Genomic DNA, 16938 nt, shown 5'->3' with positions numbered 1-16938 from the left:
CTGTGTATTCCCTGTCACCACCTCTGACACAAAAGCAGCCACAGCACTAGAGCTATGGTGAGGTGCATTGAAAGGGCAAGAGAAGAAAAGGAGAGGCTGTGCATGCATCTGTTAGGGATATATTTTTACTGCAGTCTAGGGTAGTGATTTTATTTAAAGACTGATACCTTAGCTGGCTTTCAACAGCTTCAAGATTGATTTAGATCAAGTGAAAGAGCTTTCAGGGTTTTTAGCTTGCCCATGGTGCTGAGCAATGCCTGCAGAGACACAAGTATGACTCCTGCCCTGTCGGCCTCAGGACCTTTTCACCCTAGCTGCCACCCCCAGGATTCACAGGGCTGAAGAGAGGTATAGCTCCACAGACACTGTATAAAATATTCAACAAGACACTTAATAACATAAGGACCCAAATTCAGCCTGGAGGAAAGAGATGAAATTCCAGCAAGGAGCCAAATTAGGCAAAGACCTACTATATACCTCAAGTGAAAAAGCTAAACAGCTCTGTCCCTTCAATGAAATTGTTTCAGGTTTATCTGGTGAAATGCAGATCAGAACTTGCTTGGAGGCAGCTTGCTTTATTTTATAGCTATCTAGTTATTTTTTCTACTGCCCAGACCATCTGTTCCATTGGTGGGTATGTCATCATTTGTACACCCACTGAATGCCAAATTAATCCAAGTCACACAGCTTACACCTCCCTTCTGACTTAGACCAAACTATATTTTATTCCAGCATAAAACACACATCAGAGCTAAGTTTGCCTCACTGCTGAGGAGTAAAGGGTGAGCTTTGGGGCTCACTCTGATCCCCTAAGGGGACAACCTTAAAACACAAGAACTTTTGTAGCAGCTCCCATCACAACTTGTCAGCACTGGGCAATAATGGATGCCCAGCAAGAAAAAGGATGCAGAAACAGAGCAAGGACACAGGCATGCTGCCAGACCCCTCTCTTGTACTCCCAAGATCTGCATCTTTGGGAAAAACTGAGTCTTGGTATCTAGTAACTCTCAAATGGATTCCCTTTCTACAACTCTCTTAAGCCCACAGAGAATTTTTGTGCTTGCAGCCTCCTGTGGCAATGAGGCACACAGCTGAACTGTAGTTTGAAGAACTACCTCCTTTTACTTTCTTTGAAACTATCACTATTGATTTCATTTGATGTTATATTGGAAGACAGCAAACAGTATTCACCATTTGCATCCTTCTAGCCACTTAAGATTGTTTAGTGTTTTATCTTGTGCCCTGCCTGGTTTTCTGTTCTCCCAGACAAAGGCTTCTGGTCTTGTTGACCATTTCTCACATCAAAACCATTCCGGACCTTGGAGCATCTTTGTTTTTTCCCACCCACTTTTTTAAGCTGGGAGGATGGGGACAGAACAGCACACACTATTTAAATGCAGTCACACTGTGAATCTGCACAGTGACCTCATGATATTTTCTGGTTTGGTTTTCATTTCTTTCCTAACATTTGATTTGCTTTTTCAAATGCTGCTGAGCACTGAGCTGACATTTTAACAGACCTCTCTATAATAACCTCAAGATTGCTTTCCACAGTGGTAACAGCTATTTTGGAGCCTATCATTGCATATGTATAGTTGGGCTTTTTTCTCCCGTGTGCATTACTTTATATTTATCAATATTGAATTCAGCTGCCTTTTTATTTCTAAGTCATTCTGTATTATGACATCCCTCTGCAGCTCTTAGCAGTTGGCTTTAAGTTTGCTTCTTTGAATAACTCAGTGTTGTCAGCAAACTCCATTACTTCATCTAGTCCAGTTTCCAGGTGACTTAGGACTAGATCAATCAGTGTATTCCTGTGGGACTCCACTGGCAATCTTCCTCCACGGACTTTTATCCTTTGTGTCCTATCTTTTAACCATTTATTTCTCTGTGAGACTACTTTCTTTTTATCCCATTGCAGCTTAGCTCCTTTAGCTTCAGGTTAGCTTTATCCCACTGAAAATGCAGCTTAATGACTTTGAGATGAACTTGAACATTGGTTGTATCTGAAAGCCACTGAGTGTGACACTGTGGATATAGGACCAAACTGACTCTTTTTTGTCACAATTCAAAAAATGCCATCTCTCCCAACAATCATGAAAGGATGCCTGAGACAAACTGCTGCTGCACAAGCACGCCCCAAGGACGTCTGTATTCAAACTGCAGATGCACAGACACCTACAGAGCCCACCTGTTTGCAAAGATCTAGGTTTGCTCCACGTTTGATTTGGGATACACTGTGATGTGCTGGAGCTTCCTGGCAGTAGAGGAATATAATTAGCTGTGCTTTGGGGAGTGGATTTATTGATGTCAAGCATGAGGGAGACTGTGGCCTGCAGGGATGAGGTCACTGAAATGTGCGGTTGGGAGACAACTGTGGGGGCCCCTGGCAGATTTACAAACCTGGGAGGAAAAGAGTAACGATGGCCTTGGGAAGAAAGGGCAGTGGAGGCAATTACCAAGTGAGACATGTCACAAGGCAGTTCTGCACTGAATGCCAGAGCAGTGGTGATTTAATGTTAGGGGCGATCAAACTAAGAGCAACAAAAGATATTTAAAAACACTGAATCGTGAAACTAAAGGGTAAATGCATAACTGTCACATAGCACTCGTTGTTACAAAATATTACTGAAATGACCATTTCATCAGAACTCAGGTTTAGTGTAAGCTAAATTGGCTTGCCTGGTTATCGGTCTGTCTTTTCAACTCTGCTGCTGATGTTGTGAAACAGCTTTCTCTAGTGATCATTCCCATCCATACCCTGTGTCTCCGTGCCTAGTCCTAATATCCTTTCTGATATGCCTGTTCATTCACTGAAGACCACATCCCTTTCCAGTGGCTTTTTTTCCTTTTCTTAAGAAAAAACCACCTCTAGATAAGTTTTCATCTTTTACTTTAAAAACTGTGGAGTATTGTGGGCATTCAGTTCTTTGAGATCCTCAGCTGAATGGGCTTCATCTCCTAGTTCCCTGGGTTTATCAAGGTTGGCCTTTTTGCTGGGAAGAACCTTAGCTCCACCTCTCTTTCTGTCTAACTTAAAAGTAGGTCACTCCGCTCAAAATATTGACGCATTTAAAATAAAATGTCACCAGAACGCAACAGGATTGAACTCCCTGAACTGGAGTGTGAGTCAGAGAGGGTTAACAGTGAGTAAGGCAGGGGAAGGCTAACCCATGGCTTGTAAATGAGTAGGTGTCTGGCAAGAAGCCGTTGTAACCTGGAGCAGAAAGCTTCCGATACAACTCGATGGCTGAAAGATGGGTTATAAAGCAGAGACGCGGCCGGTGCTGAGGCAGGGAGCTGCGGTACAGGTGTGAAATGCTGCTGGGGCATGGCAGTGCAGGGCCAGCTGTAGCCGAGATGGCGGCTGGTGGACGAGGAGACACAGAAATGGTCCCTCAGGTGCAGCCCAGGGAGGCAGAGCAGTGACTACTTCTGAGCCCAGGCAATGGGAATTTTTTTTGATTCAGAGAGTCTGCGAGTGACAGGGGAGGTAGTCAGAAGAAAGCTGGAAACCGAGGGGGGGAAAAGGCGGGGAATTCCTCTCCCTGGAGCTGCAGGCGGGGGTGAGGCGGCGCACCCTGCACTGCGGCACCCATCCCTCCGGCCGATGGCAGGGCTGCGTGGCTGGGCAATAAGGAGCACAATGTGGGTGTCTCAGAGAGGCTGGCTGCTTTAGGGATCGAGTGTGATTCTTGGCGAGCAAGTGCCACCAAGCCTGGTCAAGGAGTGCTTAGGGAGATGCAACAAAAGACCATCAGCATGTCCAAATGAGAGAAAGGTCTCTGAGAACAGCAATTTTATACAAAAATCCTGATACCAGGGCCCCTGGGGCACCACCAGCCTTGGTTGTCCCTGCCTGGCCTCCCGGGCTCCCCCTCAGCCCAGCGCCCCATGCCAGCCCCAGGGCCCTCAGCCCCTGCCCCAGTGACGCCGCAGCAGGGCCGGTCTCCTGCTCCCCTCAGCTCTGCCCAGCCATGGCGCCCACCGAGCCGGGCCCACGTCCTGGCCTGGCCTCAACCCGTCCCCAGGGCGATGCCCGGGCTGGGGCTGTCCCAGTGCCCCCATCTGCCTGCTCTTGGCCAGGGCTGGGACGGGCCCTGGCTGCCAGGCCCTGTCCTGATGGACCCTCATGGAGAGCTCCTGGCCAGGGCTCTGCTGAAGCAGGATTCACTTCTGGCCAAGCAACTGTCTCAGCACGCTCCAGCTGGGTCTGGGAAACTGATTTTGTAGCACCTGGGCATTGCGACCAATGCTGATATGTTGCCTGTACCACATTTCTTACTAAGGAGATAGAAGTTTTGTGCTAGGTGAAACAAACTTGGGTGGATTCCTACCAGCATTAATGCATATGGCCGCACCTGTGTGTCTCATCTTCCCGCTGCCCCTGAGGAGGACCTTTCCTGATCCCTTCCCTACCATGGCTTGTGTCTGGTGAGTGCTGACGAATCCAGGCTTGGGAAATCTGGTAGGTGTCTGTGGGGAGTCATGGGGATACACGAGGTTCCATCTCACTCTCCAAGAGCTGCGAGGACAAGCAGCCGTCCCTGGTATCTGTTTGTTGTGTAGATGGGGCCACAGAGCATTCCTGGAGCCTATGGAGCTGGGATAACACTGCAGGAGCGGTGCTCCAGCCTGAGGGGCTGTCTGCAGGACACCAGAGTACAGTCACAGGATGATACTTCAAGAGCAAACTAACAGCTGTCTGTCTCCAGTCCAAATATTAGACTGAACAGACTGTTTTTTCAATAGAAAGATAGGTGTTCAGATATCTAAGTCTTTCATATAAGGTTGAATAAAATCTCTGGAAGAAAAATATTTGCAATTATTTCACACTTTAAGTATTTGTGCCCTTTTGGTTAGCTAGCAAGCTGTGTAAGACAGCAGGCAGAGAAGCTTCTAGGGGCAGACTTTTTCTCAGACCTTTCTGAGCAAAACAGTATGAAATAACTTCCCACTGCAAAATGGTCCTGAGCATTTTTTGTTAGCTTTGTCTATTTCTGCTCAGGTATCACCAGTGTTCCTCACTGGCTGAAAGAATTTGAGAAGCAGATTGATGCAGTGGAAATTCAGTCAAGCCAGATACATATGCCTGCAAGAGAGGTGATAAATTCTGTGTTGCAGGAATAAATGAGGTCAGGATTCACAAAAGAGAACTGGATAATGCCAAGCCATGGACATGCTGGTACCGTTGCACTCTCCTTTAGCCTGGAATTGGTCCTATGGTTTGCTCTAGCCTGGACCAACTGCCACTGGATCTTTCTGGGAGTATGGGGAGGGGGGCAAATCTGCATGCTAGATTTTGCAGTGGGTACTTGTTCTTGGAAAACCATTGGCATCTTCTAATTTTCTTATTTTCGTTGAATTTGGGTGCCACTTAAGACAGTAATCCCTGTTGCCCTGTTGAGAAGCTAGACACTTTTTATTGACTAACACACTCACTTCCTATAGAATAAAGCAGCACAGATGGTGATCCAGCATGAATTCTGTGATTTGAGAAAGGAATTTACAGATATGTTGGAGAACAACATGTAAAAAGGGATCAAGGCTGTCTTATAATCAGTGCTGCAACCTAAGCATTAAGTGGCCACTTCAGGGATCGATTCACAATGCTGCAGGCAGCAGAATTGTGTCTCCTTGAGGAAGACATTTTTATATATCAAGGACTCTTTGGGGGAAAAAAAAGAGAAAATGCCTGTGGACAGAGAACGCTAAACCAGGGGTCCTCAAGGTTTTATAAAAGAAGGGAACTCAATGGCCAGAGCTTCTGGCAGCTGGCCTCATAAAAGTGTGTGCAGCCTTTATAATAGATGTATAATTAATGTAGATGTGTAATAAATAGATAATAATAGATCTAACATTGAAAATGGGACTTGGGAAAGTTTGTGTGTAAAATCTCCCAGGGGTATATGGTTCCTAAGGGTTAGTAAAGTCTCTTTATTGTCTAACGATGTTTATGTGCTTCAAAATGGCTGTGGGTTTCATCCTAAGTGATGCTAGACCACTGAAAGCAAGCAGTGCTTTTGCAAGTCTTACATTATCAGCACGCTTGTGCTTTTGGACAGACCAAAAATGGAAAAAGAATTGCAAATTTTTTTTTGTAATAAATGTTTCAGGGCTCTGTAAGCTGATTCTCAGTGGGTGGAAACAGGTAGCAGTGCAGAAAATAATCTCTTGCTGGTAAACTGAAAAAAATGTAAATGTAGATGTGGAGTATAAAGGGTTTCTGACAAATGTAGACCTGGTATCTGTGATAGAAATGGCGGCACAGCAGAGCAGAGCTGAACCCCCACCACGCAGGTGTGCTGTCTCTGACAGAAGCCCGGTATCCGCAAATTCATCTGTAGAAAGCAAACAGAAGAGCTTTCTGTCCCTACTTCAGTTTGTGTGTGGGCTAATAAGACTGAAGGGGGAATTATGCGAATCAGGCACAATATGGAACTGCCTGACAGATTGCAGACAGATGTAAGCTTGCTTTGCCTTGCTCTGCACTGACTAGAGCTCAGCTAATATATACCGTTTCTCTGTCAGGCTTATTGCATCAAGCTCAGCATTGTGCTGATAATGAAGTCACGTGGCTTCTACATCCAAACTGGCTTGCTTCCTACCAGCTTGAAGCAAACTTGCATCTGTCTTCACAATACGATGTAGACATAACCTTGTAACAGGCCAGCACTTCTCCACCTGCATAATGTGAGCTGGGACAGGCTCAAAGCAGGAGGGAAAGGATCAGAGGTTGTCTCAAACTCTTTGAAGTAGAAGAGATTTGAAGATACATGGTAGTACGTAGGCAACATAGGAAATGGGTTATAGTAAGTGGGAGCAGATGGTAGCTTGACTGACAAGTGGAGATGTTGAGCATCGAAGTGTATGAAACTAACTGGGCCCTTGGAAGCAGAAAGCTGAGCAGTGTGTATTTCACATAGGCTTGTTACTATGGCTGTTCCCTGACTAGCAGATTACACCTGTGTGTGACTGCTCCTCCTTATTCCTGTGATGTGTTCCCTACTTGTGATACAGAGCAATGAAGTAATTTGATTGCTGCCATGCTGATACGGATCTTTGAGATCTTTCATTTGGACACAAGATGTCCTTTTGTTATAAAAATGGAGATATTGATTGCTCTGTAAATTATACTGATTGTAAGTCAGAGCATAGCAGGGACCAGTGAGATGGTTAGAAAATGCCAGAAAGAATATACCTACCTACTTCTGAGCAGGAGGAAAAACTAATTATTTTACTTACAGTATTAGTCAATATTCCTATATGCACCCACAGTTAACTTGTAAGTGCTTTTTGCTTTAAATTTGGAACTTCAAATAGGAGCTTGTAAACTTTATTTTTTAAAAACTGAAACAGAGATCAAGATTCTAGTGTTCTTTCATGTTCTAAGTGCCCTATTCCACTGTAAGCCCCATTTGTTCTATGTTTTGAAGAAGTACCCATACAGCAGAGTTACTATAAAGACAGAAGTACTGGGCAGACTCAAATTTCCCCTTTTTCCTAAACAGTACACACCATTCCTATAAAATGCAAATGGATTTTTCCGCATTAGTTTTGTCATAATGTGTAAATGTATATTCTTTTCTGTACAACGGAGATGCTTTGCTAAGCCTAAGCAGATTTTGTTTAGTGTCAAAATGTATGTCTACCACTTCCACGAATTTTCCAGAGAAAAGGATGTAGTAAGTACAAACATTTATAATCCTAACAATTAATGGAAATGAAAACAGCAGTTCTTGCTACAATAAAAGTGTGTGTGTTTAGAACCTAACCACCAGTGAGAATATTAAATTATTCACTCAAATTTGTATAGTAACAAAGATTGACACAATTTAGCAATAATTTTATTTTCATAATGTAAATATAAAGTTGCAAATGTAGTTATTTATGAGGCCCTATATTTAATCTTGCATTTAGTTTGCCATTTACTGTTTAAAATGAATACATTCCATGTCTCATAAAGCTTGTACACAATTAAACTTTCTCCAGGACCCTCATTCGTGGACCAAAATGTCCCCACCCTGGTTTCAACTGTGGCATGATTGGCTCCTATGCCTTTTGCTATTCTGATATTTCTACTGTAGAGATGCTGAATATTTTTACCTCCAGGTGACACTTGTAACCTAATGCATTGCTTAAACTAAGGGACTTTTCCAATGAATAAAAGACTATAGTATCAGACTTCCATGAGGTTAACATAGGTGGTTTGGGACCAAGCAGAGCATTCAGGCGGTATAACTCCTGGGTGCTCTGCTAGACTGCTTATTACATTAAACTTTTTTCTTATTTCAATTTTTATGAAACTCTTGAAGATAAACATCTACCTTGAGATAACGTCTCTGAAAACCCAAAAGGACTTCTGAAGACTCTGATGATTTTGCATGTGATTTATAAAGGAAAAACTTGCTTTTCATTTTTGTTTTAATTTCCTCAAGCCTCTGTTGTGGTGTCTCAAGTATAGTAGTGCGAATTTATGGTTTCAAGACTTCAAAACCACAGCATAATTAGCAGTGTTTACTAACCAGCTGAACAAGTCACTTGCTACCTGAATACTGGAATGACTTTTTCCACTTAAGAGAAAGAGTGAAGGGTCCATAGTTTTGTTCCACAGAATTTTTATTAACCAGTAAACAGAAAGACAGCCCTGCATGTTGCAGCAGAGCAGACTACAGTAGCAATATTTCACTGTGCTGAAGATAGCTCCTGCTTCTCCCTAGGAAGTTGCCATCTACAGCCAATCGCTTTACCGAGTGGCAAGAGATGGATGTTCTAGAGAAACACATTTAAACTTATAATAATCTTATGTCAAGACCACTGTAAAACCAGGGGATTTATCCCCTATTACTTCAGTTAAGTACTCCACTCCCTCCCCAGTGGATACTCCAGTGCTTAACTACCATTAACGGTTAGAAAGGTTTTCCTAAAGGTTATCTTAAATCTCTCATGCTGCAGTGTAAACCCATTGCATTTTTCCCTTGTCTTTGGTCACACAGAAATTAATTCATTCAGGTTAATTTGCAATAACGTTTTTAATATTGAAAGACTTCTCACATCGCCCATTTTCTAGACTAACAAACCCCATTTTCCCACTTTTCTCGTAACTCCTTCTGTTGCCTTCCCTAGACTTACTCCAGGTGATCTCCATCTTTCCTAAAGCATGTGATATGCACAGCTGTACACAGTACTCCAGTTGAGTGCTTACATACACCACCTCTTCCTCCACAAGACTGCTTTATTCCTGAGATATTAATCTCTGAAGCTACATCAGTAAAATACATAGCTACATGGCATAACATAGAATACATAACCAAATGTACACAGGACAGCAAAGTAAGGTTCCATAGGAATCTTCTTTGTAGGGGTTTTATAGGTAATTTTTTTAAGGGAGTGTAGATGCACAACTGAAATCTTTCAGCTGAACAAAAATGCCAGTAACTGGTGAGATGTATGGGAATGGATGATGGGTATAGAAAAGGTGAAAGGCACAAACTGGCTCTGGCAGAAAGCTGGTACAAAGAAAAATGTGGCAGCATGTGGGAAGAGTTATAATGCATTTTGTAAGACCAGACCCTGAGGCAGGTGTAAGGAAGTAGAATCTGATGTAAAAATGGAAATGAAGCTAATTAAAGGACGTGGAGAATTAATATGCCTACCTGTTTAGTACTCAGTCCTTTCAGAGCTTTCCTGGTGATTGTACCCTACAGCATGAAAAATTAAATTCTTTAGTCTTATCCTAAACCTAACTAAAACAACTATCAGTGCATTGGCTGTATTTTCCCTTTCTTCAAAATGGGAATAAGTACTCAGGACCCCAACCCTGATTGCTGGAAAATAGTAGAGCCGAGGTGTAGAGAATAAGCCTTACGTTGTCTTATGTTTACTCGTTGAGCCATGTTTTAGAATAACTGGAGATCCTTATGGGTTAGAATAACTAGAGATCCCTATGCGTTCAAATGCTTCCTTGCACTTCATTTGGATGTATGTTGAGGTCCTAAACTCAAGCTTTCCTGAGTCCAAGTCAACAGGCAGATTCCTGTCTCTGTCACTGAACACTTGAAAAGAACCAGTAAATGTCAAGTACTTCTCCTCTTCTTAGCCAAGGGGGTGAAATTTGAGCAATTAAACTAGTGACCGGAGAGAGAGTGAAAATGTTAATGGCATTCAGAAAGGGAGAAACAGTGGTAAACCCAAGATGTAGTCGTTTCACTTTTCCTGATTTCTTTAATGCAAAGCTATTTGTGGAACAGAGAAACAGTCTAGAGGGACAGACTCTGACGCAGCAATAGTTTGCCTGAAAGGAATCCACTGCTTGCTTTCCCCAGTTCTCTTCTCTTGTGCTTTCCTGACAGTTCACGAATTAGTTCACTGCCATAAGAAATGGGTCATCTCAGCAGCACCGTAGCATATGGGTCATCTCAGCAGCGCTGCAGCAAATGCAGCAGAACAAAGTGAGGACTTGGGCTTCTGAGCCTTCCCAGCTGGCTCCAGGCATGAATGGGCAGCCAGCATTTCTCCTGACACAGCTCAGTACCCATCACTTCAGGGGCAGTGGTGGTTAGGGTGGCTATCCCTAAAGAGGTTAATCCCTCCCTGTTTTTATAAGTCTCATGGATCAGGAACCCTTTCTGATTTTACTGCAGCTCTAGTCCCCTTTGATTCACATTGGATTTAGACTTTTTTACCTCCTCAGAATGGAAGCTTTAATTGTCCTTGTGTTACTTCACATTGTGGTTACAATACATGTAATTAGAGGACCTCAGGCAAAAACTGTGTCTTATGATAAATTGGCATTGTTTCTGGCTGCTGGTCTACTGACCCACTGTTTCTCATTTCTTGCATTTACTCCAAAAACTGAGCAATGATCTAAGTGGTTTTGTATTTCAAGGCTATCCCAAAGAAGTTAATGTAGCATTGTACCCACTGCCCTATAATATTTGTCTTTATTGCACGTATCCAGTAGGCATATAGTAAAGCAGCCATTAAATGTAATGTTCAATACATATGGCCAAAGAAAGTGTGTTTAGAAAGCATGGCTAATAGCGTAGGGACAAACTCCATTTTGTTTCCCACAGATACTAAGGCCGACAGACTGTTAGTTGCATGATCATTAGCTAAAGTAAGCTCCACATCAATGCTTGAGGCAAAATAATAATAATAATATGGTGGCAGATGCAGCAGGAACAGCACAAGTCAGCAGCACCAGTTAGCAATTCTTTTGCTTATTAGCAGAACATTCAGATTCCAGCCACAATTGTTAGCTTTGGCTTTTTTCTTAACATTTCTTTGTAAATTCCTTCTATCTTCAGGTCTTGCTCCTCTATTGACATCAGTTTTGCAAAGCAATACCTAGAGACTACAAATTCCATTTTCTTTGAACAAGCATATGGGTAAGGGAAGGTTTTATGCCCTAGGAGAGGCTGTTTGTTTTATAACAGCATGCACTGTTCAGGTTCCTAATTACTGTTGCATTTAAAAAATAATTTATGCATGTTTATTAGTAGTACTTCAAAATTTTGATGCATAAATCTGTGTCCTGATGCCTATCCCTAGGACTGGAACACAAAATTACACCAAAAATCTGCCCGTAAATGCAAAACACTCTGCTCTCTATCATCTTCCTCCTTAATAGCCTGGGAAAAAAAAAGCTAATAATTAATATTTAAATACATTCTTCATGATCTGTATTTCTCACACCGACTGTGGTAAAAGTAATAGATTTTACAGGTTTGCTCAAAGTCAACCAAATGTGAAACGATCTGTGCAGAGTTGTGTTTGGTCCCTGAGGGCCACATCCATGAAGAACCATTAAGTCATATTTCATAATGACGTATCTGCAATGCATGGTTCAGCTTCAGGTTTCACAGGTGTGGCAAGTTATTAGAATTTAATTCTGTTTTTTACTTCAGTTTCCAACTGAAATCATCCACTTATCCACATTATTTAAAATTTCTTCAAGTATTGGCTGGTTTCCCGCTGCGGTCTCAAGAGTGAGTCAGTTCAGCAGCAGTGCTGTGACCATCTCAGTGTTGTGCTGCACTGGGAGGGACTTTAAGACACCACCCTTCAGACTGTGGTTGAAATAGGACTACAGAGCCCAGAAAACTATTCTGGGATGTGGGTGTGTACATTTAAATCAGGTTTTCCCTTCACACAACAACTAGCCAAGGCATTAGGAGTTACCTTACATTTTACTACTACATAGGGCTCATAGATGCTGAGGAATTTTCTCCACTTTTCTCTTTTAGGAATGTGTCAGAACTCCTTTATCTTCTGCTATTAACCAGTGTGCCTGCAGTCTGGTCTAAAAAGGCTTCACAGAATTACACAATGGTCATGGTTGGAAGGGACCTCTGGACATCACCTAGTCCAACCCCTGCTAAAGCAGGGTCACCTACAGCAGGTTGCACAGGATGACGTCCAGGCAGGTTTTGAGTGTCTCCAGAGGAGACCCAACAACCTCTCTGGGCAGCCTGTTCACGTGCTCTGTCACCCTCAAAGTAAAGGATTTTTCCCTCAGATTCAGATGGAACTTCCTGTGTTGCAGTTTGTGCCTGTTACCCCCTGTCCTGTCACTGGGCACCACTGAAAAGAGCCTGGCCCCATCCTCTTAACACTCACCCTAAAGGTCTTGATCACACAAAAACCCCACCAAGTGCTAGACTGGTCTGATTTTAAAGTGATTTTTGACAGAAGTGACTAAATAACGGATGCTCCTTAATTATAGGACATGTACAAGCACTTGTGATTTCTCTCAAAATGTATTACTAGTAATTTTTCAACCACTAGTGTTTATATTTTTTTCAAGTTTCTGGACAATAGCAAGGCGTCAGCTATTTCAGCTTACTAGTCCGTAAGTCATATGGCACCCGGTATCCACCTCCTCCAGTCTCGTTACAGCTTCTATTCTGGGGTCTCACATGTCAATAGATGCATTTAGAACTGTGCCTGGAGGAAGTCTTTGGGATGTAAGCACACACTTTGATACTTGCCACAATAGGGATGGACCTAGGTGGACACCTACCTGCTCTCCTAAACTCAGAAATGAGAGAACATTTCTGTCAAGAGTAATTGCTAATGATAATGCAAAGCTCATTAACCATGAATACTTGCATAAGCAGCTTCATAAGAAATGAAGTGTAAACACTGCTGTCAATCAATATTTTAATTGCCCAAATGTTTGTGGAAAACCAATTCAAGATGGTATGAACCTGTTGAAAGTAAATTCACCCTGAAATTTCAGCACTTGGTTGTGAAAGTATTTGCAGGGCTGACCCATCTCCACCTGGACTCTTTTAAAAACCTCTGAAGCTTTATCCCTGCTATGATTTTTTTTTTTCTGGTTCTAAAATTGGTCTTGTAATAATAGAAGCATGAAATTTGCTGACAGATTTCCCAGTGAGCTAGGATGGGCTGAAGCTGCTATTTTAAGCACCCTTGTAGGAAAAGTGATTGGTAGTATATGCACTGAGCCCTGATTCAGCAAGAATTGGTACAGGATCCCTGCTTCATGTTCAAGCTACAAGAAACATTGAAAAGGAACTCTACTTAAATGAATGGATAGAAACACTGCAAGATGTTTGGAAAAGCAAATTACTAGTTTTGTTAGTAATAGAGATCTGAAGATTACTCAGAAGAATCCAGCTCTAGTCAGAGCCTCAGCTGATGAAAATGGGCAGAAATTCAATGAATTCAACAGGATTATAATGATTTTACACTTACTCAGGATTTGATGTGACATCTGAATGTGAATTTATTTTAATCACAATTTAATCACAACTGCTGTCAGTTGAATACCCTTATACCTCGTTGTCTTGCAACAAAGACAAAACTGTTTTCCATCTCTGTATGATCGACTTGAACAAACTAGGAAAGCAGTGGAACAGGCAGTTGAACAGGCAGTCTAAACACGGCAGGATAGCCATGTTTAGACAATCAAAACCTATGGTAGATGAGAGAGCTCTGAAAAAGATATTTTTTTGAATTTAACAAGTCAACTACACCTGGAATTTGAAATAAATTTCAAGGGTGATTATCCAGATTAGCTTCCTAAAACAGCCTGGGAAAGGAGTAGGTTTGAGAAGAGTGGTTAGTGGTTGCAGTTACTGTGCTGCTGAGATCTGAAGTATACTCAGCTGGATTAGTTCCATGTTTCTTTTCAGTTGAGGCTGGATTTAGCTGGAGATTATCTCCTGGCACGGCATGAAGATAAATATGATTCAGAAAGACATTCTTTTTAATAACTTCAGTGGTTTTGTGCCTACTTAATTTTATTTTGTCAAGATCAAATTAAGCCAATTCTAGTCTATTAGGAAGGTGTGTGCACAATGAGCCTGGGGATGCGGAAGAGGGAACCAGCCTTTGGACTGCATGGATGCCAGCCCTGACAGCTTTCATGCTCTCTTCCCGAGGGGGATGGAAAGAATGATGTGGCACAGCAGATTTTATCTGTGTGTGATACTTACTGTTATTATAAGGGAATTTCAGGGTGTGGAGTTAACTCTTAAAAGTCTGTGTAACTACCTGCATGTATCCCATAATATATGTCATGTAAATACATTCAGTGTTCCCTGGTGAGTCTTTCTCTTTGTCCTCACCTATAAATTGGCTTGATCCACCAGTGATCTCCACAGTGCTGTTGCAAATGGAGAAGCTTAGGCCCTCTCCACAGCCCCAGGCTTTTCTCTGGCCCCAGAGAAGCATCTTCAGCATCTTCCTGCTACTCTGTCCTGTGATATTCCTGGTTAACTGCTAGTTCTTCCCAAATGTTGACTTTCCAAATCCACCAAAAAATGTGTGGATAAGATCCTGCAGCTTCAGTACAGAATAAAGGAGTTTAACCTGAAAGGGTGTTTAGAGACAAGAGGGAGAGGCAGAGTTCAGTGCTTTACCTCACTGAGTATTGTTTGCAGTAAAACTGCCATGCCCAGTCTCTCCTGCAAATTTATTACATGCCCATTATTTCCTCCAAATAAAGGAAAAGCCTTTTTTTCTTGGGAAGGGTTAAAGACTAAGCCCTAGTCTCTCTTCCCAAATCTGCCTGCCTCTCTGGGCAACCTGCCCACAGTTCAGGATCCCTGTTTATCCCAAGGAGGGCAGTAGGAGCCATGGCACAGGGTCACTGACAAACCCACCTCCCACAGCTGACAGAGCGGGTCCCCAGTACAGCTGCAGGCAGAGAAAATCACACCAGGTGTGTAGCCAGTGAGGGAGCACCCCTGTCCAACCATGTAAAATGTCCATGGTGGGAAAAACAAGTGTTGTGTCCTGCCTTTAACAGCACAGCACTGTCCAGGGTTTCCCTGCGGTTGCCTCAAGAAGCATCCCTCCCTGGGCTGTTGCAGGGAAGAACAATTCCACGCAGCCTCTTCTTGAAGGCTGTGGCTTACCATCTTAGCTAGATCCTAAGTATACGTTTGATTCTGCATTGTTGCCTTGCCTGCCAGAAAGTAAAAATCAAGTGTCCATTTCTTTGTGGGTTATTCTTTTTTTGATCTCTGTAAAATATAGCCCTGAACTGCGTTTTCAGTAATTGCAAGATTTATTTTTGTGTTGCTGTACATTAATCACATTGGAATGGGAGGAAAGCAAAAATAGAAAGGGAAGTACATAATTATTGAATGGGAAGAATAAAATCAAAACATTCGTATCTAATTTTCTAAGACTTTTGAAAACAATGGTGCAGTTTGGGGGGAGGGGGGGGCAGAAAGGAAAAGGAGCAAGCTACTAAAAAAATACATAAAAGCAAGTCAAAACTGCACAAAAAGGTGTGATGTTCCTTTAAAAAGCTACGTGTAGTCAGCAGGGTACCTGACTAACTCGTACATAACATGTTCGTCTAAGCATAGTAACTCTCCCACTGAGAGAAACACCGTGAGCCTAACAAGAATATACATGCTTTGGAAATACTTTTCCAGAATCATGATGCTTGTTCCATTAGTCAATCTGGTGCCCTTTCAACAGGTTGAAGACTGTTGAGCATTAAATGAAACTAACACAGAAAATACAGAGAGAAACCAGGGAGATTAGTTTTAAAAAATTAAAGTTTGCAGAGAAGAAAATATGAGACAAGATATGATCCTGTTGATCTGCCTTAGAGGCCCTCAAAATGCTACTGTAGACCAAGACACAGAAATGGCACCATTTATTCATCAAAGATAAAACTGCATTAATCTTGCAAAGAAGAAAAAAAAAAAAAAAGAAAAAAAAGAAAAAAAATGAACTGAAAGCTGTAGCACTCTTGCAAAGAAATGTCTTCATATCTTTCTAAACACCTTTGAGTCTGTTACGCCTGACCTACTGCTGCCTTTGTCTTTTCTGAAGATGAAGGCTCTTCTGGATAGTGTTTTGCTGTCTTTGAGGTAAAAAATAAATCAGCTACATAAAATCCAGCTCAGAGGAGTAAGAGTTTCCCAGTAAAGGCTCTAAATTTTTGCTTTCCCAGTGGTCAATGCCATCTGTAAGCAGGGTGAGGGCAGAAGGGCAAGAGCTTTGGCCCAAAGTCTCTGAGAGAGGCTGAAATTGCCGGCTCCCTCCATCCTGCCACACTGTCTGTGCCCTTTGCTACATTAAGTGCAGGAGGAGGAAATAAATAATGTAAACCCCTTGTTGCTCTACAGCCCTCTGGTCACAGGGGTGGCATTGTACATGGAGCTGCTGGGCTGGATGGCAGTGAGGGGCAGCAGGAGCATCTGGCACTGTCACCTACTCAAGGCTTTGGTTTCGCTGAACCGGACTGGCTCTGCCTCAAAGCCACAAACTGAGCAAAATTTCCAATCCCTTTCTGAATAAAATTGAATGCATTGTTGATGTGGCCTGAAATATTGATGAACCATCAAGATTTTTGTTTCCTGCACTCTGATTGATTTCCAGTGCCCACTAAATGTAAGAAAAGCCCTGTATATGTGAAATGGTTCCCGGCTAAATAAATGGGGAAAA

The sequence above is a fragment of the Falco rusticolus genome, chromosome 6 (assembly GCF_015220075.1).
Source record: "Falco rusticolus isolate bFalRus1 chromosome 6, bFalRus1.pri, whole genome shotgun sequence".
Classification (NCBI taxonomy): Eukaryota; Metazoa; Chordata; class Aves; order Falconiformes; family Falconidae; genus Falco; species Falco rusticolus.
This window is presented reverse-complemented; position numbering follows the sequence as displayed.